The sequence below is a fragment of the Arachis ipaensis genome, chromosome B5 (assembly GCF_059453495.1).
Source record: "Arachis ipaensis isolate K30076 ecotype BB chromosome B5, ASM5945349v1, whole genome shotgun sequence".
NCBI classification, from domain to species: Eukaryota; Viridiplantae; Streptophyta; class Magnoliopsida; order Fabales; family Fabaceae; genus Arachis; species Arachis ipaensis.
The window spans coordinates 126,763,278-126,788,764 of record NC_142440.1 but is presented as its reverse complement, the minus strand read 5'-3'; the positions used below and the strand labels follow the sequence as shown (position 1 = coordinate 126,788,764).

At 36.0% G+C, this 25,487-nt stretch overlaps 1 pseudogene; it reads right to left on the bottom strand.

Moving 5' to 3' along the window:
* Positions 1-1,628: 1,628 nt before the first annotated feature.
* On the bottom strand, positions 1,629-24,845 carry LOC148565708 (uncharacterized; annotated as a pseudogene).
* Positions 24,846-25,487: the final 642 nt, after the last annotated feature.

Sequence of the window (25,487 nt, the reverse complement as noted above, 5' to 3'; positions counted from 1 at the left end):
AATGAAAAAATCCTTAAAAAAATATTTGTTGATATTATGTACTCTTTATGTACTCCTGCTGTAAAAAATTACAACAAATAAATCTACATCTAATGTTAATAAAAAGATTTAGATAACAGTTACGTCGTCAGGTTCCGGTGAGCCACTGGAACTCCATATTAATTTGGTTCGCAGACATTTTTTACCTATGAAGCACGAATACTTCGTTAAGTTATCGTGTCCGCGTGTCTGTTGTGTTTAACCGTCACCGGACGCACCTAAGTACCATCACATGTCAGCGTGTCCAGTTTTATTTTTAACATATATTCTTGAAATAAATTTAGATATAATATATATTATTATTTATTAAAACAAAAAATATTTTAACTATTTGATATAATTAAAATAAGACATTAAAAATAATTAAAAATTAAATTATATTTTAATATCAATAAAATATCAAAACATCATTATAATTTATCTAAAAAATACTTTATATGTTATATATATGTGTGTCGCCATGTCTTATAAAATTTTAAAATTCACGTGTCGGCGTATTCCGTATCGTGTTGTGTCGTTAATACTTATTGATTTTATATTTTTAAATAATAAAATTTAAATAATTATTAATTAATAATATTTAAAAAATTAAGATTATTAATTAATGACAAATTGGCTGATAGTTGACTGGTTGAGTGTTGATTACCTGGATGATTGGGTGTTGGCCGCAGCAAATTCATTAAATTTTTTTATTAGAAATAGTAGTTAAATCAAATAGTTTTAATTTTTAATTAAAAGTTAACAAGAGAATTTTTCAAAAAAATAATTAAATAGACATAAATATAAATACATATTGCTATTATATCTCTTCTTATTTTATTTTAAATTCAACCCATTTAATTATTCTAAGTATTTTATTTTAGTTGTAAAATCTATATGAAAAAAGACTAAAAGTACTTAATTTCTTTTTTATCTAAAAGTAAATTTAAAAAACTTTTCAGGTCTTTATTTGCTTGCCATGAAAATTTAAGTTAGCATCTTTAAACACAAATTTGTTTTATGTTTTGTTAATCCAGATTTTGAGATATCAAAAAGATAGTTTTTGAGATCTTTCAATAAATTTAAATTGGTTTTAAAATAATTTCTGAGTTATTTTAGATTCATTTAAAAAAATATAAGTTTCTAAATTCAAATAAATAAGGGAATAATAAATGAACCATAAATATAAAAGATAAGAGTTCAAATGAGAATAGATTCTACTTGTCCAATTCAATAATTAATGTTGCATTCTCGTGGACGTAATTGCATTATCCAGATGGTTGTTGTTAAGAACGAAGTCAATTTTAATTTTTCATTAAATATCAACTATGAAGCAAAGACATGAACACAGACATGGGACACCACACAGCAATATACAAATTTTAAAAAGTTGTTAGACACGAGGACACACATATATTAATAATATATTTATTAAATAGAGATATATTTTAATAGAGATATTTTTAAAAATAATCATATGATACGCATTTTTTTTCTAAAATGTATAGGTATTCAAAAGATAAAATCTTAAACTCCTATATCTTAATAGAGATAGTAAGAATTTTGTACACCACATGTACACAAAAAAAATTATCTAAAGTCATTATTTTTCATATATGGTTGATATCTTCATCATTAGAAAAAGTTACTCTTTCCAACTCTTGTTCATCAAAAGAAATGTGAGCAATTTCAAGAACACCATTTTCTTCATCAATTGGTGAAAAAATATCTCCAGCAATATTTCACATCATAGTTTCTCCTTTATTGTATTGTGGAGTTTTTCTTGAAAGAAGACGAAGATTAGTGTGGATAAATACTAAATTTTCTATACATTTATGCTTCAACTTGTTTCATTTTAGGGAATGGATAAAAGAATAAGTGCTCCAATTCCTTTCACAACAAGAAGATGAAGATGGTTGACCTAGTAGCCTAAGAACAATTGGTTGAAGAAATTTTGCTTTACCACCAACCATGAATTAGTTACCAAGATTTTGCATTAACTATGTCTCTATCATTCAAAGAGTCATAATCATCAAAGACACTTCTACCATCAGAAAAGCTTGCAAATTCAATGTTTATCTTTCTCCTCTTTTTTTTCATCAGAAAATACTTCTTCAAACATTTAACTTTCTCATTAGTGATCTCAATATCTTGATGAGGAGAAACTCGTGTAGGACCTTATCTCAACTATTAGTGGTTATAATACCTATATAATTAGTGGTTAAACAGAAATTAGTAATAATTCAATTATCTTCACTTATAAATAAACGTTATAAACAATATATATAAAAGGTTACCTTGGATTCAATGAATGTGCTAAACAATGAAGAGGTATGCTACTTTGTGTCTATCTTTGAACTAATATTAAGTGCATAACATTGTAGAAGGACGATAAATCTTGTTCATCTTTTCTTTCATAGCGATATATAGCATTTTTTACCTTCTTGATCATTGAATCCCACATCTCATGGACCAAATGAAGAGTAAGTGCATCCGTGTTTGTATTTTTTAAAACATCATAAATAGAATTTGTGAAAGTAAAAATATATTCAATTTTTTGCTACCAATTTTCACTCAAAATCTTTTCTGTAACAAACTCAACTTTGCCAATATTATCTTCCTTGTATGAAGATCACTTCTCACTTATAACCATCTTTTTGAGTCATTGTTTTAACAACTTAAATCTTTTGAATATCACAATAGTAAAAGCAAATTGAGTAGGAGCAACATTAAGCAACTTTAATGTATTAAATTCATTGAAAATAGATAACTTCATATGATGATTAACAATGAAATTTTTTATGAAAGAAGCATCTTCAGCAATTTGAGTAACCATGAGCATTTTTTGATAACAAAATTATTCTTCTCTGTATTTTTAGCAATACAAATATCCTTTAAAGTAAGGTTGAGAGTATGAACAACACAAGAAGTCCAATAAATAGATGGAATTAAGCTTTAATCAATAAATCAGCAGCTTTACAAACCAGTGCATTATCAATCACAATCTGCACTACATTTGAGAGATCAACTTCTCTTATCACATCTCTTATTTGCTATGCATCATAATCTTTGTCTTTGATCTCATCTGAACAATCTACAGTTTTCAAAAACATAAGCCCACTTTCAGTTACAGCCATAAAATTAAGAAGAGGCCTTCTTTGGGAATCACTCCATCCATCACTTACAATGCTCACTCACTTTTCACTCCATGAATTCTTAGTAGGTCCTAACATTCTCTCCACACATTGCTTCTCTTTCTCAAGCACAGTTGTCCTCAATTTATTATATCTAGGAGGAATATAACTATCAATATAATTATTAGCAGCATAAGAAAAAGCTTTGACAAAATACAGATTTTTTGCTAGATGAAAAAGTAATCTAGATGAAAAAAATATTTTAACAATATATAAATCTAGAGTCTCCCTTGCATTCACATTAAAAGCTTTTTCTAAAGGTCCAGTGGCTCTTTTTTTTTTTTTTTTAATCAAGTTCACTTGTATTAGATATGGGTGGAAGAGAAATTGACTTGGCCTTTTTACTTTCATGCAACAATGTACTTTCACTATCAAGTTTCTTAAGTTCTTCAAGTTTTGTTGATATAACTTTTTCACAAAATCTAATTTCTTTTTCTGAAATCTTCAATAAATGTGTTTTTACTCTAGTAAAAGAACCACTGAATAAAACCTTGCAAAATTTACATTGATTTCAAGATTTTCACCATCTTCAATTTTATCTTTCTTTGTTAAAAATTTTCATAAAGGTTTATCAACACTTTCTTCAAAATTGTTTGAAACACTCTTTAAACTCATCTCTTATAATCCTACAATAATTTAAGAACCAAAATTATTTTTTCACAATTTAATTTCTTGAACAAAACAAAACAAAAAAAAAGAGAGAAAACAAAACCAAAGAAAATTATTATATAATACTAAACATTTGTGTAAGTTTTTTATTGCTATTTATTCAGTTCTCCATCCGATTCAAGATAAATAATAGGTTTAATTACTCTGCAGGTCCCTATAGTTTTACCAAATTTTTAATTAGGTCCCTATACTTTTTTTCTTTTCAATTGGGTCCCTATACGTTAATTTTTTTTTTCAATTAAGTCCCTGCCGTGAGTATAACGTTTAAGATAACAGAATATTCTTGATAAAAAATGAATATTCTTGTCATTTGGTTGGAGTGGCAAGCTGAACAAACATGTATTTTTCCAAAATACCAAAAGCACACATTGCATTTCATCCCAAAGAAAAAAACCCCTAAGTTGCTCTCTGGAGATCGCGTCCCTCGTCTCCTGGGTCGGTCCGTCGTCGGCGTCCGTCTCTGGCATCATCTGCAATGGACGCTTGGTGGTTTGCTGTCTGTCGCTTCCTTCCCTCTGCGCTGGTCTGGTCCGCTTTCTTCTATTCGGAGGCCTTCTCTGCCGTTTGTCCGTCCAAGCCGTCGCCTTCTTTTGCAGTAAAGTCCCTCGCCTGACGTGGCTGCGCCGCACCATGCCGAGCCTCGTAGCGCCTGGCCTCCCGTCCCCGCGTTGTGCCTCTGCTCCATCTCCCTGTACTCGAACTGTCTGCAAACAGGTGACAAAAAATCCTCTTTTTTTCAGTTTTAAAACTTGATGTTTATGCTATTTTTTTTTAAATATGGCATTGGTTGATTATCTATTTGTTGAATTGAATTCTGGATTGTTTTGATATAATAGTTTATTTAGGGTTTATAATATGAATATTTATATACAGGAATTTTGTTAATTGGTGAATTGACCTATAAATTAGTTTTGTTGATGATGAATTTTGTTTATTCTTGATTGTTGATTGTTGTTGCTGTGATGATGATGCTTTAAATGGATTCTGTTTCTGTTTTTATTAATGTAAGTGATGGGGGATTCGGAATTTACCATAGACATACATCATAGTGGCAAGTTTCATGATATAGGGCATGGACTAAAATATTTGGAGGAAGAAAAGTGGAAGAACATTCTCAAAGATCTCCAATTTTCACCCTTTTTCACTCCACGTTACAAAATTCTCCTAATTCTGGATAAATAGTGATTTGAGTGTTAGAAAATTGAGTAAAGGGTTTAGGGTTTTTAATTTTTGTTCTTTTGTGGTAATTTAGAATAAGTGGCAAAATTTGAGCGTTAGCAATGATGCTCAAAGGTCCAAAAAAAATTTAGGGTTCCTAGAATCAAGACTGCAGCCATGCTGGTGCTACCCCAGTTGCTGATTTTTTATGGTGTACTATGATATGATAAAGACACAAACTATATTCCATAAATCTACACAAATATAAAATGTTACATGATCCTAATAAATACTTGAATGATGAAAACTGAATTTTACATATACGTTATTACTACTATTTCTGTTTCATTTTATCCCTTCATTTTTTAGTATGTTCTTAAGATAAGGTATTTTGAAAGTTAAAAAAAAAAGAAAGGTATTTTTCATAAAATTTGTATATAAATAAGCAAAAAAATGATATTGACAAAATAAAAGGGACTATAGGAATATCTTTCATGTCATAAAATCATTGAATAGGGATTATAGGAATATCTTTCATTGAATATGTATAGTTTCACCGAATTTTTAATTAGGTCCCTATATTTTTTTTCTTTTCAATTGGGTTCCTAAGGGTATACAAGTAATTTCACAATTCACTCATATTTTTTTAACGTTTAATGTTAACAGGGACTAAATTGAAAAAAAATAATGTATAGAGACCCAATTGAAAAGAAAAAAAGTATAGGGACCTAATTAAAAATTCGGTGAAACTATAAGTACCTGTAGAGTAATTAAACCTAAATAATAATATGAACAAAGATGTTATATCAACAAAGTGAGCTGAGTTCATTCTCAGCTATTATTGTTTACTAAAATATTCAATTTTTGATAAGCATATAAATTCATTTTTGACAATATTGGAAAGACACTTAATTTCTTACACTATTTTTAATTTTAAATGATAATCACTAAAATAATTAAAAAAAGATCTAAGTACTTAGAAGTCCAAAGAAAGAATTTGTGATTGCAAAATTCAACAGAGTACTAGCTGAATTTAGTAATACTACGAAATGTAAATTGTTATATAATCCCAGTATATGGTGCACGAAATTGTGATTCACACTTTTCACAACTCCGCACAACTAACCAGCAAGTGCACTGGGTCGTCCAAGTAATACCTTACGTGAGTAAGGGTCGATCCCACGGAGATTGTTGGTTTGAAGCAATCTATGGTTACCTTGTAAATCTTAGTCAGGAGATTAATTATGATTATCAGTTTGAATTGCGAAAAATAAAAGAGCATGAAATAAATACTTGTTATGCAGTAATGGAGAATATGTTGGAGTTTTGGAGATGCTTTGTCTTCTGAATCTCTGCTTTTCCCCTGTCTTCTTCTTCACGCACGCAAGGCTCCTCCTATGGCAGGTTGTGTGTTGGTGGATTACCGTTGTCAATGGCTACCATCTGTCCTCTCAGTGAAAATGGTCCAGGTATGCTGTCACCACACGGCTAATCATCTGTCGGTTCTCACTCATGCTGGAATAGGATCCATTGATCCTTTTGCGTCTGTCACTACGCCCAACCCTTGTGAGTTTGAAGCTCGTCACAGTCATTCAATCCCTGAATCCAACTCGGAATACCACAGATAAGGTTTATACTTTCCGGATTCTCAAGAATGCTGCCAATGGATTCTAGCTTATACCACGAAGATTCTGATTAAGGAATCCAAGAGATACTCATTCAATCGAAGGTAGAACGGGAATGGTTGTCAGGCACACGTTCATAGATTGAGAATGGTGATGAGTGTCACAGATCATCACATTCATCATATTGAAGTGCGAATGAACATCTTAGATAGAAACAAGCGTGTATGAATAGAAAACAGAAATAATTGCATTAATTCATCGAGACACAGCAGAGCTCCTCACCCCCAACAATGGAGTTTAGAGACTCATGCCGTCAAAGAGTACAAAGTTTAGATCTAAAAATGTCATGAGGTGCTAAATAAATCTCTAAAAGTTGTTTAAATACTAAACTAGTAACCTAGGTTTACAGAAAATGAGTAAACTAAGATAGATAGTGCAAAAATCCACTTCTGGGGCCCACTTGGTGTGTGCTGGGGCTGAGACTTGAGCTTTGCACGTGTCTAGGTTGTTTTTAGAGTTAAACGCTAGGTAGTAACCTGTTTCTGGCGTTTAACGCCAGAATGCAATATGGAACTGGCGTTGAACGCTAGTTTACGTCATCTATCCTTGAGCAAAGTATGAACTATTATATATTGCTGGAAAGCCCTGGATGTCTACTTTCCAATGCAATTGAGATCGCGCCAATTGGAATCCTGTAGCTCCAAAAAATTCATTCCGAGTGCAGGGAGGTCAGAATCCAACAGCATCAGCAGTCCTTTTTCAGCCTGAATCAGATTTTTGCTCAGCTCCCTCAATTTCAGCCAGAAATTACCTGAAATCATAGAAAAATACACAAACTCATAGTAAAGTCCAGAAATGTGATTTTTATTTAAAAACTAATAAAATATAATAAAAAGTGACTAAAACATATTAAAAACTACCTAAAAACAATGCCAAAAAGCGTATAAATTATCCGCTCATCACAACACCAAACTTAAATTGTTGCTTGTCCTCAAGCAACTAAAAATAAAGTAGGATAAAAAGAAGAGAATATACAATGAATTCTAAAAACATCTATGAAGATCAGTCTTAATTAGATGAGCGGGGCTATTAGCTTTTTGCTTCTGAACAGTTTTGGCATCTCACTTTATCCTTTGAAGTTCAGAATGATTGGTATCTATAGAAACTCAGAATTCAGATAGTGTTATTGATTCTCCTAGTTCAGTATGTTGATTCTTGAACACAGCTACTTTATGAGTCTTGACCGTGGCCCTAAGCACTCTGTTTTCCAGTATTACCACCGGATACATACATGCCACAGACACATAACTGGGTGAACCTTTTCAGATTGTGACTCAGCTTTGCTAAAGTCCCCAATTAGAGGTGTCCAGGGTTCTTAAGCACACTCTGTTTTTTGCTTTGGACCTCGACTTTAACCGCTCAGTCTCAAGTTTTCACTTGACACCTTCACGCCACAAGCACATGGTTAGGGACAGCTTGGTTTAGCCGCTTAGGCCAGGGTTTTATTCTTCTAGGCCCTCCTATCCACTGATGCTCAAAGCCTTGGATCCTTTTTATTACCCTTGCCTTTTGGTTTTAAGGGCTATTGGATTTTTGCTCTTGCCTTTTGGTTTAAAGAGCTTTTGGCTTTTTCTGCTTGCTTTTTCTTTTACTTGCTCTCTTTTTTTTCGCATTTTTTTTTCTGCAAGCTTTGTTCTTCACTGCTTTTTCTTGCTTCAAGAATCATTTTTATAATTTTTCAGATTATCAAATAACATTTCTCCTTTTTCATCATTCTTTCAAGAGCCAACAATTTTAACATTCATAAACAACAAATTCAAAAGACATATGCACTGTTCAAGCATTCATTCAGAAAATAAAAAGTATTGCCACCACATCAAAATAATTAAACTATTTTAAAATTTGAAATTCATGTACTTCTTTTTCTTTTTCAGAAAACATTTTTCATTTAAGAAAGGTGATGGATTCATAGGACATTCATATCTTTAAGACATAGACACTTAGATACTAGTGATCATGTAATAAGACCCAAACATAAATAAACATAAAGCATAGTAAACGAAAAACAGAGAAATAAGAACAAGGAGATTAAGGAACGGGTCCACCTTAGTGAGGGTGGCGTCTTCCTCTTCTTGAAGAACCAATGGTGCTCTTGAGCTCCTCTATGTCTCTTCCTTGTCTTTGTTGCTCCTTCTTCATAGCTCTTTGATCTGTAGTCAAATGCTCTACCACTGAACTATGGACCCTTGAGATGAACCTCTCCATCTCTCATGACTCGGGGGTGGAAGCAACTGCCTTCCTTTTCCTCTTTCTAGAGGTTTCTCCGGCCTTAGGTGCCATAAATGGTTATGAAAAAACAAAAAGCAACGCTTTTTTCCACACCAAACTTAAAAGGTTTGCTCGTCCCCGAGCAAAAGAAGATAGAAGGGAGTAGAAGGAGAAGTGGAGGAGAAGGAGGTGTGTGAATGGGTGGGTATGAGAGGGGAATGGTTTGAATTGGAATGGTGAGGTAGGTGGGGATCCTGTGGGGTCCACAGATCCTGAGGGGTCAATGACTTAGCATCCCTGCTCCATTGAGGCATGTAAAACGCCCTTAGTGTGTAATCCTGGCGTTTAACGCCAGACTGCTGCTTGTTTCTGGCGTTAAACGCCAGCTTTTCCCCTTTTTTGGCATTGAACGCCAACTTGGTGCTTGTTTCTGGCGTTTAACGACAGCTTGATGCTTCTTTCTGGTGTTAAACGCCAATCTGATGCTTCTTACTGGCGTTTAAACGCCAGTAAGCTCTTCCTCCAGAGTGAGCTATTTTAATACTGTTTTTGACTTTGCTTTGATTTCTGTGACTCCACATGATCATCATTCTAAAGAAAACATAAAATAAAAATGGAAAATAGAAAATTAACATAGATAAGTAAAAATTGGGTTGCCTCCCAATAAGCGCTTCTTTATTGTCAATAGCTTGATAGTGAGCTCTCATGGAGCCTCACAGATAATCAGAGCAGGGTTGGGGCCTCTCAACACCAAACTTAGAGTTTGGTTGTGGCCTCCCAACACCAAACTTAGAGTTTGAATGTGGGGGTTTTGTTTGACTCTGTATTGAGAGAAGCTTTTCATGCTTCCTCTCCATGGTTACAGAAGGAGAACCTTGTGTCTTATAGTTTGCAATGTCTGCAAACCACAGAGCTTCCTGAATAGCAAACAATTGCTCATCCAGAAAGGTTTCAGAGATCTCAGTAGGAGGGAGGGATGCTCCTGCTACTGGTTCTATCCGGGACAGGTGATCAGCTACTTGATTCTCTGTCCCTTTTCTGTCTCTTATTTCTATATCAAACTCTTGCAGAAGCAACACCCATCTTATGAGCCTGGGCTTTGAATCCTACTTTGTGAGTAGATATTTAAGAGTATCATGGTCAGTGTACACAATCACTTTTGATCCTACTAAGTATGATCTAAACTTGTCAATGGCATAAACTACTGCAAGCAGCTCTTTTTCTGTGGTTGTGTAATTTTTCTGGGCATCATTTAAAACACGGCTAGCATAATAAATGACATGCAGAAGCTTGTTATGCCTCTGTCCCAATACTGCACCAATGGCATGGTCACTGGCATCACACATTAGTTCCAAAGGTAATGTCCAATCTGGTGCAGAAATAACTGGTGTTGTGACCAGCTTTGCTTTCAGGGTTTCAAACGCCTGCAAACACTCTGTGTCAAACACAAATGGCGTGTCAGCAGCTAGCAGATTGCTCAGATATTTTGCGATTTTTGAAAAATTCTTTATAAACCTCCTATAGAATCCTGCATGCCCCAGAAAGCTTCTGATTGCCTTAACATTGGTGGGTGGTGGTAATTTTTCAATTACCTCTACCTTAGCTTGATCCACCTCTATTCCCTTGTCCGAAATTTTATGCCCAAGGACAATTCCTTCAGTCATTATAAAGTGACATTTTTCCCAATTTAGAACCAGGTTAGTCTCTTGGCATCTTTTCAGAATAAGTGCTAGATGGTTAAGACATGAGTTAAATGAGTCTCCAAATACTGAGAAGTCATCCATGAAGACTTCCAGAAATTTCTCTACCATATCAGAGAAGATAGAGAGCATGCACCTCTGAAAGGTTGCAGGTGCATTGCACAGACCAAAAGGCATTCTTCTATATGCAAATACTCCAGATGGACATGTGAATACTGTTTTCTCTTGGTCCTGAGGATCTACTGCAATTTGGTTGTAACCTGAATAGCCATCCAAAAAGCAGTAGTATTCATGACCTGCTAGTCTCATCTGGTCTATGAATGGTAAAGGGAAGTGATCCTTCCTGGTGGCTGTATTGAGCCTTCTGTAGTCAATACACATATGCCACCCTGTAACTGTTCTTGTAGGAACCAGTTCATTTTTTTCATTATGAACCACTGTCATACCTCCCTTCTTAGGGACAACATGGACAGGACTCACCCAGGGACTATCAGAAATAGGATAAATAATCCTAGTCTCTAGTAACTTAGTGACCTCTTTCTGCACCACCTCCTTCATGGCGGGATTTAGCCGCCTCTGTGGTTGAACCACTGGCTTAGCATCATCCTCCAATAGGATCTTGTGCATGCATCTGGCTGGGCTAATGCCCTTAAGATCACTTATGAACCACCCAAGAGCTGTCTTGTGTGTCCTTAGCACCTCATTTAGTGCTTTCTCTTCCTGTGGCTCTAAAGCAGAGCTTATGATTACAGAAAAAGTGTCACCTTCTCCCAGAAATGAATATTTCAGGGATGGTGGTAGTGGTTTGAGCTTAGGTTTAGGAGGTTTCTCCTCTTCCTGAGGAGTTTTCAGAGGTTCTTTTATTTCCTCTGGTTCCTCCAGATCAGGCTAAACATCTTTAAAAATGTCCTCTAGCTCTGATTCGAGACTCTCAGTCATATTGACCTCTTTCACCAGGGAGTCAATAATATCAACGCTCAGGCAGTCGTCTGATGTGTCTGGATGTTGCATAGCTTTGACAACATTCAACTTAAACTCATCCTCATTGACTCTCAGGGTTATCTCCCCTTTTTGGACGTCAATGAGGGTTCGTCCAGTTGCTAGGAATGGTATTCCTAGAATGAGAGTTGCACTCTTGCGCTCCTCTATTTCCAGCACTACAAAGTCAGTAGGGAAGGAAAATGGCCCAACCTTGACAATCATGTCCTTAATTATGCCTGATGGGTATTTAATGGAGCCATCAGCAAGTTGAAGATAGATCCGGGTTGATTTGACCTCTTCAGTCAAGCCAAGCTTTCTGATAGTGGATGCAAGGATTAGGTTGATGCTTGCCCCAAGATCACATAAAGATGTCTTGGTGCAATTACCCTCTAATATGCATGGTATCATAAAGCTCCCGGGATCTTTAAGCTTTTCTGGGAAGCTTTTCAGAATGACTGCACTGCATTCTTCAGTGAGGAGAACTCTTTCAGTTTCTCTCCAATCCTTCTTATGACTTAAGATATCTTTCATGAACTTGGCATAAGAGGGTATTTGCTCAAGTGCCTCTGCAAACGGAATCTTTATTTCAAGAGTCCTGAGATAGTCTGCAAAGCGGACAAATTGCTTATCCTGCTCCTCTTGGCGGAGTTTTTGAGGATAAGGCATCTTGGCTTTGTATTCCTCAACCTTGGTTGCTGCAGGTTTATTTCCTACAAAAGTGGTTGGAGAAGCCTTTTTAGAGGGGTTGTTATCAGCACTTGTGTGTGTCTGATTCCTCACTGGCGTTTGAATGCCAGGGTTGGAAGCTTGATTGGCGTTGGACGCCAACTTCCTACCTGTTTCTGGTGTTTGAACGCCAGAACTGAGCTTCCATTGGGCGTTTGACGTCAGCTCCTTGCCTGTTCCTGGCGTTTTCATGCCAGAACTGCGCGTGGGTTGGGCGTTTAACGCCAACCTTGCATCCTTTTCTAGCATTTGAACGCCAGAGTTGTTCCTCTCTGGGCCCTTACTATCCTCAGAGGGATTTTGGATAATATTTTGCTCATCCTCTGTCAGTTGTTCTTTTCTTGGCTTTCTGCTGCTCTGAAGTGAGGTATTTAATATTTTTCCACTTCTTAATTGAACTGCCTAGCACTCTTCTATTATCTACTTTGATAACTGCTGTTTTGTCTGATTCAATTGTGCCTCCATATTTTTATTAGCATTTTTAGTGTCTTATAGCATCTCCTTGAATTCTGCTAGCTGTTTTGTTAGAAAGCACAATTGTTGATTGAGTTCAGCAACTTGTTCTGGAGGACCAAGTTCAGTAGACACTGCTTTGGCTTCTTCTTTTATGGAGGACCCACTACTTATGTACAGATGCTAATTTCTAGCAACTATATCAATAAGCTCTTGAGCCTCTTCAATAGTTTTTCTCATGTGTATAGATCCACTAGCTGAGTGGTCTAGAGATATCTGAGCTCTTTCTGTAAGCCCATAGTAGAAGATGTCTAATTGCACCCACTCTGAAAATATTTCAGAGAGGCATTTCCTTAGCATCCCTCTGTACCTCTCCCAGGCATTATAAAGGGATTCATCATCCTCTTGTTTAAAGCCTTGGATGTCCAGCCTTAGTTGTGTCATCCTTTTTGGAGGGAAATATTGATTCAGGAATTTGTCTGATAACTGTTTCCATGTTCTTATGCTTGCTGTGGGTTGGTTATTTAACCACCCTTTAGCTTGATCTTTTACAGCAAACAGAAATAGTAACAGCCTGTATACATCCTGATCTACCTCTTTGTCACGCACTGTGTCAGCAATTTGCAAGAACTGCACCAGAAACTCAATAGGTTCTTCCTGTGGAAGACCAGAATACTGGCAATTTTGCTGCACCATGACAATGAGCTGATGATTTAGCTCAAAACTGCTTGCTTTGATGGGAGGTATACAGATGCTACTCCCATATGCAGCAGTAATGGGGTTAGTATATGACCCCAGAGTCCTTCTGGATTGTTCATTTCCACTTAGGTCCATGATGGAGAAAGGGAGATGATGCGGATTGTAAATAAATTTTTTTTGAAAACCGAAAGTAAAATAAAATAAAATAAAATAAAATAAATGAAAAATTGACTATATTTTTGAAAATTAGAAGAAAAAGAAATAAAAGAAAATTGAAAACTAAATTAATTAATTAAAAAGATTTGAAAAAGATGTGGTGAGAATTTTCGAAAAAAATGAAGAGAGAGAAATTGGTTAGGAAGTTTTGAAAAAGATATGTCTTAAAATTAAAGATACTTGTAAGAAAATAAAATAAAATAAAATAAAATAAAAGATATGAAAAGAATTTGAATTTTAAGATTTGAGATTAGAAAAGATAAGATAAGCTAGGTAATAGAAGATAAAGAATTTAAATTAAAAAGTTTTGAAATTTAAATTTTAAATTTAAAAATTAAGTTTTGAAATTTGAAATTTGAAATTTGAAATAAGATAAGATAAAATTTTGAAAAAGATATGATTTTTTTGAAAAAAAATTTGAATTTTGAAATTTTTAAAACTAAGATAAGATAAAATAGAAATTTTAAAATAAAAATCTGAATTTTTTTTGAAAAAAATTTCGAAATATTTGCTCAAAAATAGTTAGAGAAGATATTTTTTTTATTTTTGAATTTTATGATGAGAAAGAAAAACACACAAAAGACACACAACTTAAAATTTTTAGATCTAATGCTCCTTGTTTTCGAAAATTTTGGAGGGAAAACACCAAGGAATACCAAACTTAAAAATTTTAAGATCAAAACACAAGGAAGACTCAAGAACACTTTGAAGATTAAGAAAGAACAATGAACACAAATTCGAAAATTTAAAAGGAAATAAAAATATGCAATTGACACCAAACTTAAAATATGAAACTAAGCTCAAACAGGAAAACTCAATTATTAGTTTGTAAAAATTTTCGAAAAAATTAAAAAGAGAAAATAAGAATTTAAAAAAATTCAACCAAAAACAATGATAGAAGACTCTAAACCAAAAAAGAAAAATTTTTCCTAATCTAAGCAACAAAATAAACCGTCAGTTGTCCAAACTCAAACAATCCCCGGCAACGGCGCCAAAAGCTTGGTGCACGAAATTGTGATTCACAATTTTCACAACTCCGCACAACTAACCAGCAAGTGCACTGGGTCGTCCAAGTAATACCTTACGTGAGTAAGGGTCGATCCCACGGAGATTGTTGGCTTGAAGCAATCTATGGTTACCTTGTAAATCTTAGTCAGGAGATTAATTATGATTATCAGTTTGAATTGCGAAAAATAAAAGAGCATGAAATAAATACTTGTTATGCAGTAATGGAGAATATGTTGGAGTTTTGGAGATGCTTTGTCTTCTGAATCTCTGCTTTCCCCATGTCTTCTTCTTCACGCACGCAAGGTTCCTCCTATGGCAGGCTGTGTGTTGGTGGATCACCGTTGTCAATGGCTACCATCCGTCCTCTCAGTGAAAATGGTCCAGGTGCGCTGTCACCATGACAAACCCCAATTTGACAGTTTGTTTTGTATTGATTTTTGGAGATTTTATCACCTTTTACCCACATTTATTCAATGAAATAGCATGGTTTTATAACTTCTCCCTTAATTGTGCTTAAGAGTGAAAACATGCTTTTTAGGACTCAAAATAGCTAAATTTAATTCACCTTGATTCTATTAGATGCCTTGATATGTTTGTTAAGTGATTTAAGGTTTAGGAGGCAAAGATTGGATCAAGGGAATGAAGAAAGAAAGCATGAAAAGTTGGAGAACTCATGAAGAAATGGAAGAACCGGAAAGCTGTCAAGCCGACCTCTTCGCACTTAATCGGCCATAACTTGAGCTACAGAGGTCCAAATGATGCGGTTCCAGTTGGGTTGGAAAGCTAACATCCGGGGCTTCGAAATGATATAAGATTTGCCATAGTTGCATCGCGCATGGGGGCGCGTCCGCGCACTGTACGCGTACGTGCCGTTGGTGCACGTGATTCACTTCATGCAAACTCGTGGCTAGCGAATTTACAAGCCTTGTGGGCCCAATCCAACTCATTTCTGATGCTATTTAAGCCAAGGATTGAAGAGGGATCAATATACTTTAATCATTAGTCATAGTTTAGTTTGAGAAGTAGTTAGAGTTAGTTTCTAGAGAGAGAAGCTCTCACTTCTCTCTAGAATTAGGATTAGGTTTAGTTCTTAGATCTAGATTTTAATTCATGCTTTCATCTCCTTCTATCTCTCAATTCTTTGTTGCTACATTCATCTTCTTCTATTCTTTTATTGTAATTTCCTTTATGTTGTTCTTATATTTTGTTGTAGATCTAGTATTGTTCCTTCCTTTCTCTTTCAATTCAATTCAAGGTAAATCATAATAATTGTGTTCATTTGATTTGTTGTTGTTTAATTCCTTGCAAATTGAGTAGTGTAGATTTACTTTTCTTGCAATTTTACTATGCTTTCCTTTTATGCCTTCCAAGTGTTTGATGAAATGCTTGGTTGGATTTTAGAGTAGAGTTTTATGTTCTTGGCTTGGAAAGGTAACTTAGGAACTCTTGAGTTATTAATGTCCAAGTAATTGATGATTGGGATCCATTAACTCTAGTTCTCACTAATTGAATTAGTGGAGAGTTAGGACTTATGGAGTAGGATTGATATAGCTCATTTGACTTTCCTTTACTACTAGTTAGAGGATGATTTAATGAGATTAATCCTTGCCAATTCTCATATTGTGATTAGTGATTAGGATAGAGATCTTTGACCACCAACCCTTGCCAAGACCTTTTTAGCCATTAGTTTACTTTCTTACCATTTATCTTTCATGCTTCATATCAAAACCCCAAATATAATTCACAACCAATAACAAGACACTTCATTACAATTCCTAGGGAGAACGACCCGAGGTTTAAATACTTCGGTTTATAGATTTTAGGGGTTTGTACTTGTGACAAACAAATTTTTGCATGAAAGGATTATTGTTGGTTTAGAGACTATACTTCAACGAGATTTCATTTGTGAAATTCTAAACCGTCAAAAATCCAATCGTCAAAATGGCGCCGTTGCCGGGGAATTGCAATGGTGTTATGTTATTGGTTATTGTACATATGTGAATAGTGTGAATATCTTGCTTTTTGCTTTATTTGCTAGTTGTAGAATTTTGTTTCTTTTGTTTTCTATTAGCTTTTGTTTTTATTTTATCTTTTCACCATGAATTCTCATTTTGGCTATGAGTATGATTACAACTATGTTGTAGGTGATGGGAGCTACAATGAAGATGTGTGTCAAGGATGGGATAACCAAAGGTGGGAGGAGCCATATGCTTATGATCAATCCTCTTGGCAACAACCCCCACCAATGCACTATGAAGAAGAGCCATTCTATGATGCATATCAATCCAATGGCTATGGTGAATCTCCTTGTGACTTTCAAGAACCACCACCATATGCCTATGAGTCATATCCTCAACATGAATCTCAACCACACTCACAAGCCTATTTTCAACAAACACCTCCATATGACCATGATCCTTACCTACCATACCAACCTCCTTTTGAACCATATGAGCCATACATGGAACCACAATTCCAAGATTACTACTCCCAAGAACCACCTCAATACACACCACCACCTTACCAAGAAGAACCACCTTCCTATAATGAACTCTTTCTCCAAGACAATGAACCCTCTTATCCACCCCAATTCTCAATGGATGAAACCCTTAGCCTTATACTTCAAGGGCAAGGAGAAATGCAAAGGGAGACACTAGAATTTATGGCTACCTTGACCAAGGTAGTAAGCATTTTAGCCTCCCAATGCTTGAGCACTCAAAGCACTCCCATGGTCACATGTGGAGAACCAATTAAAGAGCATAGCATGAAGAAAAGATTGGAAACTCCGGTGGAAAAGGAGGAATGCTACTTTGTGTTAGAACAATTGGAGGAGCCTATGATTATTAAAGAAAAGGAAAAAGTGGTTGAAGACTTAGGAGATGCGGAACCTCCATGGGAAGCTAAAATCAAAGAAAATCCCTCCAAGAAGAGTAAATTTGATGTTGAGGAGGAATGTGCACAACCTCCGAGGCACATTCTATATGAAGACTTGGAGAGAATGAAGCAAGAATTGAGTTCCCTTGGTGATGAAGATCATGCACCCAATCTTCTTGGTGAAGAATCCTTTGAATTTTAAGAACCTTCTCCCAATGAATTTAAAAGTGATGTGGAGGTAGATTTCTCTCAACCTCCCATTTATGACTTGAGTGATGTTGAAGAGTTAGAGGAAGTTAATGAACAAAGGATTGAAAATGAAGAAGTTTATGAAGAGGTGGAGATTGACAAGGAAGCACACAAGGGAGTGAAGCTCGCTAGCACATTGGAGATACCTCTCCCCAAGCCACCACCATCCATTCTCTCATTCAAGAGTAAAAAGGAGATGGTTAGTGGTTGGAAGCATCCTTCTAGGTTCATTATGGTCACATGTCCAAAGCTTGATAGCAAAGGTTGGTGTATAACTAGAGTACATGGGTCTAGAAGGATGTTTAGTCACTTTGTTGAGAATTCACCTTGCTCACCACCCACATGGATTAATGATAATCAACTTGGAGATGGGTGTGAAGACAAAATATGGGATCCGGGAACACATGAGGATCAACATTGGGAGCCCATGGTTTGTGAAGAACTCCATCAAAGCTTGGAGATATTAATCTTGAATGATGGAGCTTATTGGAAGTCCAAGCATTGGTGGAAGTTCCAAGATGAGTACAAGTACAAGCCACCTTGAGAGAAGCTCCCCATAAGTCCAACTTAAGGACAATAAACAAAAGTGCTAGGTGGGAGACAACCCACCATGGTAAAATCCTTTCATTTTCTCTTTTGTATATATTGGTAGAATTAGCTTAATTTCATGTTTTGTTTAGTTAGTTGAGTATGTTTGGTAGTTTAAGTATGTTAAATAAGGTTTTATGGTGTTTTGGTAGCTGTTTGGAGGTTTGGAATGCTTGGATTGGTGCAAAAACATAGAAAAAATTTTGAAAAACAGAGCACCATCCACGCGTACGCGTACATGGCGCATATGCACACTTCCAGCATTTTCGACCATCCACGCGCGCGCGCCATGCGTGCATACGCGCGGATTGAGAAGTTCCAACCTCCATACATTTTCCAGAGAGTTGTGCCTGCGCCGCGCCAACATTGTGCCTCTGGCACAAACCCCACTTGCGCATACGCGCACATGACGCGTACGCGCCACTCTCGAAATAAGCCAACGACGCGCGCGCGCCATGTGTGCGTCTGCGCGGATTTCTTTCTCCCATCCACTTTTCTTTTCTTCTCCTCCTTCCAATTCTTTCCTTCTCCTTTCTTCTTCCCTTCTCCTACCCCTCATCCAACACTTCCAAACACCATGGATAACCATTTATTTTAGTTAGTTAATTAGTTAGTTGGTTAGTTGATTAGCTAGTTTTAGTTTAGCTTTCATTTTATTTTCTCTCTTTTCATTATAAGTGTTGGAGTATTGACTTTGTTTACTATACATTGCTATATCCCTTATTGCCTAAATGCTATTTTAGCATGAATGTTTTTAGATAATCTTTGTTGGATTCTATGATTGAGGTTATATTTTGTTACTTGGTTTTGAGTTCTTCATGCTTACCTTTTGAAAAATACCAAGTGATGAGAATTGTCTTCGAGCTTATAACTCTTTTGAATTGCATGTTGTAGCTAGCCACCATGTGATTTGGATCCTTTTCCCTCGATTAGGCAATCTCTTGATGGATAATGTTGAGCATTTACCTTAATGCATTGTATTTCATGATTATATCCATCCATATGTTTGACTTGAATGCTTTCATGCTTCTCTAATGCTTGTCTTACCTTACAAGCTTACTTAAAGCATCTCAAGCACACTAGGATAAGTGAAGTGCATGCTTCTTTTGTGACATAGCTTTTATGCTAATGTGTATTCTAAACCACGCAATTTAGAATTCACACACCTAATATTTCTTAATGTCACACTAATTCACTCACCTCATTCTAGTGATTTACCTCATTCCAACAATGTATGCTTCCTTGCTTTTATATCTTCTCATCTTATGGTGTTATATTTTTGTTTTTCATAACGAATGCACCACAAGCAACCATGGAAGTGGAAGAAAGAACACATAGCAATCCGGAGAGTCGCCGCACCCCCTTGCTCATCTTTGAGTGCACCGAGGACGGTGCAAACTTTTAAGTGTGGGGAGGTCGTCCGACCGGTCGGCGATTTTGGGTGACAAATTTCTAATCCCAACACTTTTGCAGTTCATTTTAGGTTTTTTGGATTTTTGTTGCATTTTCTTATTTTTGCATATGTATACACAATAAGTTTAGTCAAAATAATGAAATTTTTCAAGATTTCTATCTATAGGGCACCAATTGATTTGAGTAAAAAAAAAAACTTTTCATAGAACTTGCTTGAATTATATATATATATATATATATATATATATTGTGGAACATGATTTTTGAGCTAAGAACACAAGCAAGTGAGATTTGAGCCTAACGGTGTGGTTACATCTTATAACCACTTATTTTTCCTTCTTGTGTGCATTATTCTCTTTCTATGATTGTAATCTTTGATTTGTTTGATTCTTTATGTCCATTATTTTGTGTATTCATGCATTTATGTGATTGAGGCCATCATTTCATTTAGCCCACTTACCCAAATGGCCTTACCTTTTATCTTCCTTTGTTAGCCAAATTTGAGCCTACGCTTAACCCATTTATTCTTTAATTTAGCACATTACTAGCCTTAAAGCGAAAAACAATAAATGTCCTTAATTTGGATCTTTGATTAGCTTAGGCTAGTGTGTGTGAGTATCATTCAAGTGTGGGAACCTTGGGACATTGGGTGAATAAAAGGGTAGTTTTGTAATGTTATTGGAAATATTGGGAATTGGGTACATACTCATGTATTGATCAAATGTAAAACCTTATGCATTGAGGTTCTTGTATATAAAAAGAAAAAAAAAATAAGAAAAACAATATGGAAAAGAAAAGAAAAAAATAGAAAAATAAAGAAAAAAAAGAATAAAAATAATAAAAAGGGGACAAAATGCCCCAAGGTGAAGCTCAATAAGATCAATGCATATGAGTTACGAAATGAAAAGAAAATGCATGAGTATGTGAAAAGGTGAAAAATGGGTAGCTAGATTAGAACTTAATTGTATAGGATGTCATAGGTTAGGTGGGAAGTTTAAACTTATCAAAGATTCAAATTTCAAGCTCACTTGACCAAATATGCATCCTACCTTGACCCTAGCCCCATTACAACCAATGAAAAGACCTCATGATACTTGTATGCATGCATGAAATAAATGTTGATTGTTAGAAGAAAAACAAATCTTGGAAAGCATGAAATAGAGGAGAATTGAGTGAATCAACCCTAAACACTTGAGCGAATAGAGTGCAAACACATCCGGTGAGGGTTCGATGCTCAATTACATGTTTTCACCTATGATCATCATTCTTCATGCAAGTTTGTAAAAATATTTAATAACTCAATTCAATTGTGGATTAGACTTGCTAGTCCTTAGCCCTTGTGCATATATGTTTCTTGGGAATTGATTTATTTTGACCAAACACTTGCATTCATTTAGATAGTTGCATATAGGTAGATTGCATTTAGTTAGTTTCCATTGAATAAATGCCATACCCTTACTTCATTCTTGGTTTAAGCATGAGGACATGCTTGGTTTAAGTGTGGGGAGGTTGACAAACCCCAATTTGACGGTTTGTTTTGTATTGATTTTTGGGGATTTTATCACCTTTTACCCACATTTATTCAATGAAATAGCATGGTTTTATAACTTCTCCCTTAATTGTGCTTAAGAGTGAAAACATGCTTTTTAGGACTCAAAATAGCTAAATTTAATTCACCTTGATTCTATTAGATGCCTTGATATGTTTGTTAAGTGATTTAAGGTTTAGGAGGCAAAGATTGGATCAAGGGAATGAAGAAAGAAAGCATGAAAAGTTGGAGAACTCATGAAGAAATGGAAGAACCGGAAAGCTGTCAAGCCGACCTCTTCGCACTTAATCGGCCATAACTTGAGCTACAGAGGTCCAAATGATGCGGTTCCAGTTGGGTTGGAAAGCTAACATCCGGGGCTTCGAAATGATATAAGATTTGCCATAGTTGCATCGCGCATGGGGGCGCGTCCGCGCACTGTACGCGTACGTGCCGTTGGTGCACGTGATTCACTTCATGCAAACTCGTGGCTAGCGAATTTACAAGCCTTGTGGGCCCAATCCAACTCATTTCTGATGCTATTTAAGCCAAGGATTGAAGAGGGATCAATATACTTTAATCATTAGTCATAGTTTAGTTTGAGAAGTAGTTAGAGTTAGTTTCTAGAGAGAGAAGCTCTCACTTCTCTCTAGAATTAGGATTAGGTTTAGTTCTTAGATCTAGATTTTAATTCATGCTTTCATCTCCTTCTATCTCTCAATTCTTTGTTGCTACATTCATCTTCTTCTATTCTTTTATTGTAATTTCCTTTATGTTGTTCTTATATTTTGTTGTAGATCTAGTATTGTTCCTTCCTTTCTCTTTCAATTCAATTCAAGGTAAATCATAATAATTGTGTTCATTTGATTTGTTGTTGTTTAATTCCTTGCAAATTGAGTAGTGTAGATTTACTTTTCTTGCAATTTTACTATGCTTTCCTTTTATGCCTTCCAAGTGTTTGATGAAATGCTTGGTTGGATTTTAGAGTAGAGTTTTATGTTCTTGGCTTGGAAAGGTAACTTAGGAACTCTTGAGTTATTAATGTCCAAGTAATTGATGATTGGGATCCATTAACTCTAGTTCTCACTAATTGAATTAGTGGAGAGTTAGGACTTATGGAGTAGGATTGATATAGCTCATTTGACTTTCCTTTACTACTAGTTAGAGGATGATTTAATGAGATTAATCCTTGCCAATTCTCATATTGTGATTAGTGATTAGGATAGAGATCTTTGACCACCAACCCTTGCCAAGACCTTTTTAGCCATTAGTTTACTTTCTTACCATTTATCTTTCATGCTTCATATCAAAACCCCAAATATAATTCACAACCAATAACAAGACACTTCATTACAATTCCTAGGGAGAACGACCCGAGGTTTAAATACTTCGGTTTATAGATTTTAGGGGTTTGTACTTGTGACAAACAAATTTTTGCATGAAAGGATTATTGTTGGTTTAGAGACTATACTTCAACGAGATTTCATTTGTGAAATTCTAAACCGTCAAAAATCCAATCGTCACACCACACGGCTAATCATCTGTCGGTTCTCACTCATGCTGGAATAGGATCCATTGATCCTTTTGCGTCTGTCACTACGCCCAACCCTTGTGAGTTTGAAGCTCGTCACAGTCATTCAATCCCTGAATCCTACTCGGAATACCACAGACAAGGTTTATACTTTCCAGATTCTCAAGAATGCTGCCAATGGATTCTAGCTTATACCACGAAGATTCTGATTAAGGAATCCAAGAGATACTCATTCAATCGAAGGTAGAACGGGAATGGTTGTCCGGCACGCGTTCATAGATTGAGAATGGTGATGAGTGTCACGGATCATCACATTCATCATATTGAAGTGCGAATGAACATCTTAGATAGAAACAAGCGTGTTTGAATAGAAAACAGAAATAATTGCATTAATTGATCGAGACACAGCAGAGCTCCTCACCCCCAACAATGGAGTTTAGAGACTCATGCCGTCAAAGAGTACAAAGTTCAGATCTAAAAATATCATGAGGTGCTAAATAAATCTCTAAAAGTTGTTTAAATACTAAACTAGTAACCTAGGTTTACAGAAAATGAGTAAACTAAGATAGATAGTGCAGAAATCCACTTCTGGGGCCCACTTGGTGTGTGCTGGGGCTGAGACTTGAGCTTTACACGTGTCTAGGCTGTTTCTAGAGTTAAACGCCAGGTTGTAACCTGTTTCTGGCGTTTAACTCCAACTTGTAACCTGTTTCTGGCGTTTAACGCCAGAATGCATCATGGAACTGGCGTTGAACGCCAGTTTACGTCGTCTATCCTTGAGTAAAGTATGAACTATTATATATTGCTGGAAAGCCCTGGATGTCTACTTTCCAATGCAATTGAGAGCGCGCCAATTGGAATTTTGTAGCTCTAAAAAATCCATTCCGAGTGCAGGGAGGTCAGAATCCAACAGCATCAGTAGTCCTTTTTCAGCCTGAATCAGATTTTCGCTCAGCTCCCTCAATTTCAGCCAGAAATTACCTGAAATCATAGAAAAATACACAAACTCATAGTAAAGTCCAGAAATGTGATTTTTATTTAAAAACTAATAAAAATATAATAAAAAGTGACTAAAACATATTAAAAACTACCTAAAAACAATGCCAAAAAGCATACAAATTATCCGCTCATCAGTATACTACCAAATATAAACATGCCTCTTTTACGACTTAGGAGATATGAATGAAAAGTTTAATAAAACAAATAGTTTCTTATTATATATGCTAAAAAACACATTAACAATCAATCCAATTTTCTTTCCTCTTGTCTTTTTTCTGTGTCTTTCTAATCTTCTCATAGTAGCCAAAAAAAAATTTTGAAAGAAGTCTCTAACAATATTTAATTCCAGAAACATAAAATAAAACAAAACTAAAGAGATGCATAGAACAAAATAGAAGTCCAGAACCAAATAGAAGCACAAAATTGACAAAACAAATCAGAACCAAAGAGAAGCATAGAAGCCAGAGCAAAATTGAAATACAGAACCAGAAATCGATTGATGGAAAAATAAACATTCTCCCTTACTTGAAATGGAGGACGAAGAGCACGTCGGAAGAGCACGGGGGCAGCGACAACGGTCACGGTAGAAGTGGCTACTGGGGAGGCGGCGAACACGGCAGTGAGAACTGGAGCAACAACGACAACAAATGGTGGCTGGAGAAGTGACGAACACAGTAGCAAGCATGGGAATAGCGACGAAGAGCACAGTGGAAGTGGCAACCAGAGAGGCAGCGAACGGCAGTGAGCAACGACAAGCACCGCAGAAGTGGCGGCAATGAAGAGGAGATGATGAGATTGAGATTGAGTGGGTGTGGAGAGGGACGACGAACACCCACGGCGACGACGACCGGAGGTGGCGGCGACGACTGAAGGTGGCGGCAGACCGGCAGTGAGGAGAGGGTGAGTGAAAGTGGAGCCAGAGACGGGTCGGGGGATGGATCCTCTCATTTTTTTTAATGAGTAAATAAAGTGTGATCTCTCACCATTAATTCTATAAGTGGGACCAAGAATAAATATAAGAGATAGAACAATGAAGGATTAGAAATCACACTTTACACTCAATTTTTTTTAACAATTGAGATGATCAATTCCCATATGAGAAGTGATGGTGGAAAGTTAAGTTTTTTACTTTTTGTCAAAGTAAAAGTGTAAAACTGAAGAGAACGTTTCAAAACACATGGGTCATGTTCGGCTACTTTTTTTTTTGTTTTTTTTTGGACAGAATACGTTTAAATACGGAAGATACGTGCACACCAACTAGGGGTGGCAAACGGGCCTAAACCCGCCGGGCCGCCCCGCGTAACCCGCCAAAAAAGGCGGGCCGGGCTGGAAAATTGGGACCGCCAAATAACAAAAACCCGCCTAACCCGCACCGCTTAAACCGTGGGCTTTGGCGGGCTTTGGCGGGGCGGGGCGGGCTTCCCCGCCGGGCTTTGTGTTTTTTTAGTGAGGGGGTATTTTTACAATTTTTTTGCCAAAACCTAACTTCCCCCAACCTAACTTACAAGAGTATGAAGATAAAAATTGAATGATTTGGATTATGTTTATGTTACTTTGGAGACAATATTTATAATTATGTTTTAAATTATG